Here is a 12,398-nt window from a genome sequence, read left to right as displayed (position 1 = left end):
GGGATAGATAGAGTGGATGTTCAGAGACTATTTCCTCGGGTGGATGTAGCTGTTACAAGGGGGCATAACTATAAGGTTCAGGGTGGGAGATATAGGAGGGATGTCCGAGGTTGGTTCTTTACTCAGAGAGTGGTTAGGGTGTGGAATGGACTGCCTGCTGTGACAGTGGAGTCGGACATTTAGGAACTTTCAAGCGGTTATTGGATAGGCACATGGAGCACACCAGAATGACAGGGAGTGGGATAGCTTGATCTTGGTTTCGGACAATGCTCGGTACAAACATCGAGGGCCGAAGGGTCTGTTCTGTGCTGTACTGTTCTATGTTCTATGGCCTTTGCAATACAACGGCCAGCCATTCTGGATGCGACAGAGTATCTCAGTCATTGATAAGACCTGATATTTACACAACCAGTTGACCCAAACATGAGTAGAAGGAACATGCAATAACATGCAACCCTTCCCCCCTCTATGTTTATCTACCTTGTGTGTGTTGGTAGGGGGTGGGGCAGTCGGTATTAGCTTGCTGTCGATGGCCAATAAATGCTGGCCAAATATCCCGTGAATACATTTTTTAAAATGTGGATAGTGTTCACAAACGACTGTTAAAGCAGCCTTATCAATATTGAAGGGACTTCCAGTGGCAACATGTGGGTGGAGGTCACACATTGGGTGGCTCCTGCTAGAGGCTCTGGGTTTTTGGACTTTTATACCCGGTCTCAGGGGTAGTTTTCGGATGAGTTGGTGTGGGAAGTCATAAGGAGGTTGGGGAATGTCGAAGTCCCAGAAGAAGGATCCAGGAAAGAAGGGAGCGAGCGAATGTCTGCCGCGGGTGAGGCCATGATCTTGCAGGGTGAAAGATGGCGGAGCTGGGGCATCAATGGGGCCGCTCCCCTCACGGTGGAGACTCTGACCAAGGTGGTGTCAGGGGAGTTTGAGAGGCTGTTTGCCAAACATTTGGAGGTGCTGTGGAGGAAATGATGGCTTCGCACAAAGAGTGGGTGGAGGAGGTGATCGCCCCAGTAAAGGCAGCAGTGTCAAAGGCATTGACCAAGTTACGGGAGCAAGGAGAGAAGTTGAAGGGGGTGGAGGAGGCACCGCCGCTACACAGTGACCAGTGAGGAGCTGCGGAGGGCGGTAAAAGTCAACAAAGGGCTAAGAGCCAAAGTGGAGGACCTGGAGAACAGGTCAAGGAGGAAACGTTTGAGAATAGTGGGTTCACATTCACTCCCCACCATCTGGCCTGGGCTTGCGAAATCCTACCGACTGTCCTGGCTTGAGACAATTCACACCTCTTTAATCTGTGATTATCCCCCTCTCCAATTGCTCCGTTTGGACCTGGAAAGACTTAATTACCTGCAAAGACTCGCATTCAAAGTATCGTCTTGCATCTTTGACTTTGTCTATATGTGTGTTCCTGGAACCCACCTCTTCATTCACCTGAGGAAGGAGCAGCGCTCCGAAAGCTAGTGATTCGAAACAAACCAGTTGGACTTTAACCTGGTGTTGTTAGACTTCTTACTGTGCTCACCCCAGTCCAACGCCGGCATCTCCACATCATGATTAATTTATGGGACGGCACGGTGGCGCAGTGGTTAGCACTGCTGTCTCACGGCGCCGAGGTCCCAGGTTTGATCCCGGGTCTGGGTCACTGTCCGTGTGGAGTTTGCACATTCTCCCCGTGTCTGCGTGGGTTTCGCCCCCACAACCCAAAGATGTGCAGAGTAGGTGGATTGGCCACGCTAAATTGCCCCTTAATTAGAAAACATTTTTAAAAAGGCAGTTTACCTTCACCCTGTTGAAAAATGATGGGCCAGAAATGCTGGTTTTGGAGCAGTACTCACATCCCTTCAACAAAACTTGAGCTCCTTATGTATTTTTTTTTGGGGGGGAAAGGATTCCACATTTCTACCACCCTTTGTATGAAGGAGCAGTTCCTAATTGCAATGGCCTGGCTCTGATTTTAAGGTTGTGTCTTCTTGCCCTCGAGCCCCTCATCAACGGGAAAAGTTTCCTTTTACCTATCCTATATATTCCGTTCAAAATCCTAAACGCCTCAATCAAATCATTCCTTCACCTTCGATATTCCAACGTATGCAAGGCCTGTTCCTGTAATCTCTTCGCATAATCCAACTGGGACGCTCTTGGTGTTAGATTGACTGAGCTCTGGGCTACCAGTGTGATTCAGATTTCCTCCTCAACTCAATACATCCCAGACATTTCATTCGCTCGATACAATTCAACCAGCTGGCACACAAAGTCTGTCAGAGCACAATTCTCGGATTGAAGTGAAGATCACTGGAGATGGAAAATCCAACAGCAGGGCCTCCTCATCAGCGACAGGCAAACTCTCATTAATTAACTCTAACCAACCAACAAACTATATTCCATTCCGAGATTTACTGACCCATAGTTCAGCTCATTTCAAAAATATTTCCAGAACATTCTTTTAATCAGCCTCTCAGGGCAGAAAGTAACATTTTTCAGTTTTCAAAATATAAGGCTCCTCCTGATAGTAATCTGCTCTGTTGTCAGATTGTTGGAATTTTAAGTAATGAGGAAACATTTAGGAAGAGGGTTTGTTTCTTTGGGAAAAGGGGAAACTTTGAGGATTTCTATAATGATGAAGTTGTTTCATATACTTCAGTTTATCAAAGAGATTAAACCACAGACCAGACAGGTTTGGGGTAAGAAAGTCCAGGCTAGTGACTGGGACGGATGCAGTGAGTGGGGTTCGAGGTTAAGGAGTGAGGGAAATAAGAGATTTGGACAGAGAAAGGGGCTGGAAGATTTCATCTGGTTGTTGTGCTAACAAATGTGAGAGACTTAGAGGAAGCATTTGTGAGTGTGTGAAGATGAGTGGGTAGGTGGCACTGAGGGATGGGTGGGTAGATGGCACTGGGGGATGGGTGGGTAGATGGCACTGAGCAATGGGTGGGTGGATGGCACTGGGGGTGGGTGGGTAGATGGCACTGAGCGATGGGTGGGTAGGTGGCACTGAGCGATGGGTGGGTAGATGGCACTGAGCGATGGGTGGGTAGGTGGCACTGGGGAACGGGTAGGTAGATGGCACTGAGCGATGGGTGGGTAGGTGGCACTGGGGGATTGGTGGGTAGATGGCACTGAGCGATGGGTGGGTAGGTGGCACTGGGCGATGGGTGGGTGCATGGCACTGAGCGATGGGTGGGTAGGTGGCACTGGGCGATGGTTGGGGGCATGGCACTGAGCGATGGGTGGGTAGATGGCATTGGGGGATGGGTGGGTAGATGGCATTGGGGGATGGGTGGGTAGATGGCTCTGAGTGATGGGTGGGTAGATGGCACTGAGCGATGGGTGGGTAGATGGCACTGGGCGATGGTTGGGGGCATGGCACTGAGCGATGGGTGGGTAGATAACACTGAGCGATGGGTGGGTAGATGACATTGGGGGATGGGTGGGTAGATGGCATTGGGGGATGGGTGGGTAGATGGCTCAGAGGGATGGGTGGTTAGATGGCACTGAGCGATGGATGGGTAGATGGCATTGGGGATGGGTGGGTAGATGGCACTGAGTGATGGGTGGGTAGATGGCATTGGGGGATGGGTGGGTAGATGGCTCTGAGCGATGGGTGGGTAGATGGCTCTGAGCGATGGGTGGGTAGATGGCACTGAGCGATTGGTGCGTAGATAGCACTGAGGGATGGGTGGGTAGATGGTACTGGGGGATGGGTGGGTAGATAGCACTGAGCGATGGGTGGGTAGATGGTACTGAGCGATGGGTGGGTAGATGGCACTGAGCGATGGGTGGGTAGGTGGCACTGGGGAATGGGTAGGTAGATGGCACTGAGCGATGGGTGGGTAGGTGGCACTGAGCGATGGGTGGGTAGATGGTACTGAGCGATGGGTGGGTAGATGGCACTGAGCGATGGGTGGGTAGGTGGCACTGGGGAATGGGTGGGTGCATGGCACTGAGCGATGGGTGGGTAGGTGGCACTGGGCGATGGGTGGGTAGATGGCACTGAGCGATGGGTGGGTAGATGGTACTGAGCGATGGGTGGGTAGATGGCACTGAGCGATGGGTGGGTAGGTGGCACTGGGGAATGGGTGGGTGCATGGCACTGAGCGATGGGTAGGTAGATGGCACTGAGCGATGGGTGGGTAGATAACACTGAGCGATGGGTGGGTAGATGGCACTGAGCGATGGGTGGGTAGATAGCACTGAGCGATGGGTGGGTAGATGGCATTGGGGGATGGGTGGGTAGATGGGTCTGAGCGATGGGTGGGTAGATGGCACTGAGCGATGGGTGGGTAGATGGCACTGAGGGATGGGTGGGTAGATGGCACTGAGCGATGGGTGGGTTGATGGCACTGATGGATGGGTGGGTAGATGGCACTGGGGGATGGGTGGGTAGATGGCACTGGGGGACGGGTGGGTAGATGGCACAGAGCGATGGGTGGGCAGATCGCACTGGGGGATGGGTGGGTAGATGGCACTGAGCGATGGGTGGGTAGATGGCATTGGGGGATGGGTGGGTAGATGGGTCTGAGCGATGGGTGGGTAGATGGCACTGAGCGATGGGTGGGTAGATGGCACTGGGGGATGGGTGGGTAGATGGCACTGAGCGATGGGTGGGTAGATGGCACTGAGCGATGGGTGGGTAGATGACACTGAGGGATGGGTGGGTAGATGGCACTGAGCGATGGGTGGGTTGATGGCACTGATGGATGGGTGGGTAGATGGCACTGGGGGATGGGTGGGTAGATGGCACTGGGGGACGGGTGGGTAGATGGCACAGAGCGATGGGTGGGCAGATCGCACTGGGGGATGGGTGGGTAGATGGCATTGGGGGATGGGTGGGTAGATGGGTCTGAGCGATGGGTGGGTAGATGGCACTGAGCGATGGGTGGGTAGATGGCACTGGGGGATGGGTGGGTAGATGGCACTGAGCGATGGGTGGGTAGATGGCACTGAGCGATGGGTGGGTAGATGGCACTGGGGGATGGGTGGGTAGATGGCACTGGGGGATGGGTGGGAAGATGGCACTGAGCGATGGGTGGGTAGGTGGCACTGAGCGATGGGTGGGTAGATGGCACTGGGGGATGGGTGGGTAGGTGGCACTGGGGGATGGGTGGGTAGATTGCACTGAGCGATGGGTGGGGAGATGGCACTGAGCGAAGGGTGGGTAGGTGGCACTGAGCGATGGGTGGGCAGATGACACTGAGCGATGGGTGGGTTGATGGCACTGAGGGATGGGTGGGTAGATGGCACTGAGCGATGGTTGGGGGCATGGCACTGAGCGATGGGCGGGTAGATGACATTGGGGGATGGGTGGGTAGATGGCTCAGAGGGATGGGTGGGTAGATGGCACTGAGCGATGGATGGGTAGATGGCATTGGGGATGGGTGGGTAGATGGCACTGGGGATGGGTGGGTAGATGGCACTGAGGGATGGGTGGGTAGATGGCATTGGGGATGGGTGGGTAGATGGCACTGAGGGATGGGTGGGTAGATGGTACTGGGGGATGGGTGGGTAGATAGCTCTGAGCGATGGGTGGGTAGATAGCTCTGAGCGATGGGTGGTAGGTGGCACTGGGGAATGGGTAGGTAGATGGCACTGAGCGATGGGTGGGTAGGTGGCACTGAGCGATGGGTGGGTAGATGGTACTGAGCGATGGGTGGGTAGATGGCACTGAGCGATGGGTGGGTAGGTGGCACTGGGGAATGGGTGGGTGCATGGCACTGAGCGATGGGTGGGTAGGTGGCACTGGGCGATGGGTGGGTGCATGGCACTGAGCGATGGGTAGGTAGATGGCACTGAGCGATGGGTGGGTAGGTGGCACTGGGGAATGGGTGGGTGCATGGCACTGAGCGATGGGTGGGTAGGTGGCACTGGGCGATGGGTGGGTGCATGGCACTGAGCGATGGGTAGGTAGATGGCACTGAGCGATGGGTGGGTAGATAACACTGAGCGATGGGTGGGTAGGTGGCACTGAGCGATGGGTGGGTAGATAGCACTGAGCGATGGGTGGGTAGATGGCATTGGGGGATGGGTGGGTAGATGGGTCTGAGCGATGGGTGGGTAGATGGCACTGAGCGATGGGTGGGTAGATGGCACTGAGGGATGGGTGGGTAGATGGCACTGAGCGATGGGTGGGTTGATGGCACTGATGGATGGGTGGGTAGATGGCACTGGGGGATGGGTGGGTAGATGGCACTGGGGGATGGGTGGGTAGATGGCACTGAGCGATGGGTGGGTAGATGGCACAGAGCGATGGGTGGGTAGATCGCACTGGGGGATGGGTGGGTAGATGGCACTGGGGGATGGGTGGGAAGATGGCACTGAGCGATGGGTGGGTAGGTGGCACTGAGCGATGGGTGGGTAGATGGCACTGGGCGATGGGTGGGTAGGTGGCACAGGGGGATGGGTGGGTAGATGGCACTGAGCGATGGGTGGGGAGATGGCACTGAGCGAAGGGTGGGTAGGTGGCACTGAGCGATGGGTGGGTAGATGGCACTGGGGGATGGGTGGGTAGATGGCACTGAGCGATGGGTGGGTAGATGGCACTGAGCGATGGGTGGGTAGATGACACTGAGCGACGGGTGGGTAGATGGCACTGAGAGATGGGTGGGTAGATGGCACTGGGGATGGGTGGGTAGATGGCACTGAGCGATGGGTGGGTAGATGGCACTGGGGATGGGTGGGTAGATGGCACTGAGCGATGGGTGGGTAGATGGCACTGAGCGATGGGTGGGTAGATGGCACTGGGGGATGGGTGGGTAGATGGCACTGGGGATGGGTGGGTAGATGGCACTGAGCGATGGGTGGGTAGATGGCACTGAGCGATGGGTGGGTAGATCGGACTGGGGGATGGGTGGGTAGATGGCACTGGGGGATGGGTGGGAAGATGGCACTGGGGGATGGGTGGGTAGGTGGCACTGGGGGATGGGTGGGTAGATGGCACTGGGGGATGGGTAGGTAGGTGGCACTGGGGGATGGGTGGGTAGATGGCACTGAGCGATGGGTGGGGAGATGGCACTGAGCGAAGGGTGGGTAGGTGGCACTGAGCTATGGGTGGGTAGATGGCACTGAGCGATGGGTGGGCAGATGACACTGAGCGACGGGTGGGTAGATGGCTCTGAGCGATGGGTGGGTGGATGGCACTGAGAGATGGGTGGGGAGATGGCACTGGGGGATGGGTGGGTAGGTGGCACTGAGTGATGGTTGGGTAGATGGCACTGAGCGATGTGTGGGTCGATCGCACTGAGCGATGGGTGGGAAGGTGGCACTGAGCGATGATTGGGTCGATGGCACTGAGCGATGGGTGGGTAGGTGGCACTGAGCGATGGGTTAGTAGATGGCACTGAGCGATGCGTGTGTAGATGGCTCTGAGCAATGGGTGGGTAGGTGGCACTGAGCGATGGGTGGGTAGATGGCACTGAGCGATAGGTGGGTAGATGGCTCAGAGCTATGGGTGGGTAGGTGGCACTGGGCAATGGGTGGGTGCATGGCACTGAGCGATGGATGGTAGATGGCACTGAGTGATGGCTGGGTAGGTGGCACTGGGCGATGGGTGGGTAGATGGCACTGAGCGATGGGTGGGTAGGTGGCATTGAGCGATGGGTGGGTAGATGGCACTGAGCGATGGGTGGGTAGGTGGCACAGAGCGATGGGTGGGTAGATGGCACTGAGTGATGGGTGGGAAGGTGGCATTGAGCGATGGGTGGGTAGATGGCACTGAGGGATGGGTGGGTAGGTGGCACTGAGCGATGGGTGGGGAGATGGCATTGGGGGATGGGTGGGTAGATGGCACTGAGGGATGGGTGGGTAGGTGGCATTGAGCGATGGGTGGGTAGATGGCACTGGGGGATGGGTGGGTAGATGGCACTGAGGGATGGGTGGGTAGGTGGCACTGGGGAATGGGTAGGTAGATGACACTGAGCGATGGGTGGGTAGATGGTACTGAGCGATGGGTGGGTAGATGGTACTGAGCGATGGGTGGGTAGATGGCACTGAGCGATGGGTGGGTAGGTGGCACTGGGCGATGGGTGGGTGTATGGCACTGAGCGATGGGTGGGTAGGTGGCACTGGGCGATGGTTGGGGGCATGGCACTGAGCGATGGGTGGGTAGATGGCATTGGGGGATGGGTGGGTAGATGGCATTGGGGGATGGGTGGGTAGATGGCTCTGAGCGATGGGTGGGTAGATGGCACTGAGTGATGGGTGGGTAGATGGCACTGGGCGATGGTTGGGGGCATGGCACTGAGCGATGGGTGGGTAGATAACACTGAGCGATGGGTGGGTAGATGGCATTGGGGGATGGGTGGGTTGATGGCATTGGGGGATGGGTGGGTAGATGGCTCAGAGCGATGGGTGGGAAGATGGCACTGAGCGATGGATGGGTAGATGGCATTGGGGATGGGTGGGTAGATGGCACTGAGTGATGGGTGGGTAGATGGCATTGGGGGATGGGTGGGTAGATTGCTCTGAGCGATGGGTGGATAGATGGCACTGAGCGATTGGTGCGTAGATAGCACTGAGGGATGGGTGGGTAGATGGTACTGGGGCATGGGTGGGTAGATAGCACTGAGCGATGGGTGGGTAGATGGTACTGAGCGATGGGTGGGTAGATGGCACTGAGCGATGGGTGGGTAGGTGGCACTGGGGAATGGGTAGGTAGATGGCACTGAGCGATGGGTGGGTAGGTGGCACTGAGCGATGGGTGGGTAGATGGTACTGAGCGATGGGTGGGTAGATGGCACTGAGCGATGGGTGGGTAGGTGGCACTGGGGAATGGGTGGGTGCATGGCACTGAGCGATGGGTGGGTAGTTGGCACTGGGCGATGGGTGGGTGCATGGCACTGAGCGATGGGTAGGTAGATGGCACTGAGCGATGGATGGGTAGATAACACTGAGCGATGGGTGGGTAGATAGCACTGAGCGATGGGTGGGTAGATAGCACTGAGCGATGGGTGGGTAGATGGCATTGGGGGATGGGTGGGTAGATGGGTCTGAGCGATGGGTGGGTAGATGGCACTGAGCGATGGGTGGGTAGATGGCACTGAGGGATGGGTGGATAGATGGCACTGAGCGATGGGTGGGTTGATGGCACTGATGGATGGGTGGGTAGATGGCACTGGGGGATGGGTGGGTAGATGGCACTGGGGGATGGGTGGGTAGATGGCACTGAGCGATGGGTGGGTAGATGGCACAGAGCGATGGGTGGGTAGATGGCACTGGGGGATGGGTGGGATGATGGCACTGAGCGATGGGTGGGTAGGTGGCACTGAGCGATGGGTGGGTAGATGGCACTGGGGGATGGGTGGGTAGGTGGCACTGGGGGATGGGTGGGTAGATGGCACTGAGCGATGGGTGGGGAGATGGCACTGAGCGAAGGGTGGGTAGGTGGCACTGAGCGATGGGTGGGTAGATGGCACTGAGCGATGGGTGGGCAGATGACACTGAGCGATGGGTGGGTTGATGGCACTGAGGGATGGGTGGGTAGATGGCACTGGGGGATGGGTGGGTAGATGGCACTGGGGGATGGGTGGGTTGATGGCACTGAGCGATGGGTGGGTAGATGGCACTGAGCGATGGGTGGGTAGATCGCACTGAGCGATGGGTGGGAAGGCGGCACTGAGCGATGATTGGGTCGATGGCACTGAGCGATGGGTGGGTAGGTGGCACTGAGCGATGGGTGGGTAGATGGCACTGAGCGATGCGTGTGTAGATGGCTCTGAGCAATGGGTGGGTAGGTGGCACTGAGCGATGGGTGGGTAGATGGCACTGAACGATGGGTGGTAGATGGCTCTGAGCTATGGGTGGGTAGGTGGCACTGAGCGATGGGTGGGTAGATGGCACTGGGGGATGGGTGGGAAGATGGCACAGAGCGATGGGTGGGTAGGTGGCACTGAGCGATGGGTGGGTAGATGGCACTGGGGGATGGGTGGGTAGGTGGCACTGGGGGATGGGTGGGTAGATGGCACTGAGCGATGGGTGGGGGGATGGCACTGAGCGAAGGGTGGGTAGGTGGCATTGAGCGATGGGTGGGTAGATGGCACTGAGCGATGGGTGTGCAGATGACACTGAGCGACGGGTGGGTAGATGGCTCTGAGAGATGGGTGGGTGGATGGCACTGAGAGATGGGTGGGGAGATGGCACTGGGGGATGGGTGGGTAGGTGGCACTGAGTGATGGTTGTGTAGATGGCACTGAGCGACGTGTGGGTCGATCGCACTGAGCGATGGGTGGGAAGGTGGCACTGAGCGATGATTGGGTCGATGGCACTGAGCGATGGGTGGGTAGGTGGCACTGAGCGATGGGTGGGTAGATGGCACTGAGCGATGCGTGTGTAGATGGCTCTGAGCAATGGGTGGGTAGGTGGCACTGAGCGATGGGTGGGTAGATGGCACTGAGCGATGGGTGGATAGATAGCACTGAGCGATGGGTGGGTAGATGGCACTGAGCGATAGGTGGGTAGATGGCTCTGAGCTATGGGTGGGTAGGTGGCACTGGGCAATGGGTGGGTGCATGGCACTGAGCGATGGATGGTAGATGGCACTGAGTGATGGCTGGGTAGGTGGCACTGGGCGATAGGTGGGTAGATGGCACTGAGCGATGGGTGGGTAGGTGGCATTGAGCGATGGGTGGGTAGATGGCACTTAGCGATGGGTGGGTAGGTGGCACAGAGCGATGGGTGGGTAGATGGCACTGAGCGATGGGTGGGAAGGTGGCATTGAGCGATGGGTGGGTAGATGGCACTGAGGGATGGGTGGGTAGGTGGCACTGAGCGATGGGTGGGGAGATGGCATTGGGGGATGGGTGGGTAGATGGCACTGAGGGATGGGTGGGTAGGTGGCATTGAGTGATGGGTGGGTAGATGGCACTGGGGGATGGGTGGGTAGATGGCACTGAGGGATGGGTGGGTAGGTGGCACTGGGGAATGGGTAGGTAGATGACACTGAGCGATGGGTGGGTAGATGATACTGAGCGATGGGTGGGTAGATGGCACTGAGTGATGGGTGGGTAGGTGGCACTGGGGAATGGGTGGGTGCATGGCACTGAGCGATGGGTGGGTAGGTGGCACTGGGCGATGGGTGGGTGCATGGCACTGAATGATGGGTGGGTAGGCGGCACTGGGCGATGGTTGGGGGCATGGCACTGAGCGATGGGTGGGTAGATAACACTGAGCGATGGGTGGGTAGATGGCACTGAGCGATGGGTGGGTAGATGGCATTGGGGGGTGGGTGGGTAGATGGCATTGGGGGATGGGTGGGTAGATGGCTCTGAGCGATGGGTGGGTAGATAACACTGAGCGATGGGTGGGTAGATGGCATTGGGGGATGGGTGGGTAGATGGCATTGGGGGATGGGTGGGTAGATGGCTCTGAGCGATGGGTGGGTAGATGGCACTGAGCGATGGATGGGTAGATGGCATTGGGGATGGGTGGGTAGATGGCACTGAGTGATGGGTGGGTAGATGGCATTGGGGGATGGGTGGGTAGATGGCACTGAGCGATTGGTGGGTAGATGGTACTGAGCGATGGGTGGGTAGATGGCACTGAGCGATGGGTGGGTAGATGGTACTGAGCGATGGGTGGGTAGATGGCACTGAGCGATGGGTGAGTAGGTGGCACTGGGGAATGGGTAGGTAGATGGCACTGAGCGATGGGTGGGTAGGTGGCACTGAGCGATGGGTGGGTAGATGGTACTGAGCGATGGGTGGGTAGATGGCACTGAGCGATGGGTAGGTAGGTGGCACTGGGGAATGGGTGGGTGCATGGCACTGAGCGATGGGTGGGTAGGTGGCACTGGGCGATGGGTGTGTGCATGGCACTGAGCGATGGGTAGGTAGATGGCACTGAGCTATGGGTAGGTAGGTGGCACTGGGGAATGGGTGGGTGCATGGCACTGAGCGATGGGTGGGTAGGTGGCACTGGGCGATGGGTGGGTGCATGGCACTGAGCGATGGGTAGGTAGATGGCACTGAGCGATGGGTGGGTAGATAACACTGAGCGATGGGTGGGTAGATGGCACTGAGTGATGGGTGGGTAGATGGCATTGGGTGATGGGTGGGTAGATGGGTCTGAGCGATGGGTGGGTAGATGGCACTCAGCGATGGGTGGGTAGATAGCACTGAGCGTTGGGTGGGTAGATGGTACTGAGCGATGGGTGGGTAGATGGCACTGAGCAATGGGTGGGTAGATGGCACTGAGGGATGGGTGGGTAGATGGCACTGAGCGATGGGTGGGTTGATGGCACTGAGGGATGAGTGGGTAGATGGCACTGGGGGATGGGTGGGTAGATGGCACTGGGGATGGGTGGGTAGATGGCACTGAGCGATGGGTGGGTAGATGGCACTGAGGGTAGGGTGGGTAGATCGCACTGGGGGATGGGTGGGTAGATGGCACTGGGGGATGGGTGGGAA

At 57.4% G+C, this 12,398-nt stretch overlaps 1 protein-coding gene across 3 annotated transcripts in view; it reads right to left on the bottom strand.

The window, feature by feature from the left end:
- slc24a1 (solute carrier family 24 member 1) overlaps positions 1-12,398 on the bottom strand; it is a 325,564-nt gene that overhangs the window by 56,115 nt on the left and 257,051 nt on the right. The window lies entirely within an intron of this gene.

The sequence above is a fragment of the Scyliorhinus torazame genome, chromosome 12, assembly GCF_047496885.1.
Source record: "Scyliorhinus torazame isolate Kashiwa2021f chromosome 12, sScyTor2.1, whole genome shotgun sequence".
Classification (NCBI taxonomy): Eukaryota; Metazoa; Chordata; class Chondrichthyes; order Carcharhiniformes; family Scyliorhinidae; genus Scyliorhinus; species Scyliorhinus torazame.
Note: the sequence above shows the minus strand (reverse complement) of the source record. Positions and strands in the feature narration are given on the sequence as shown.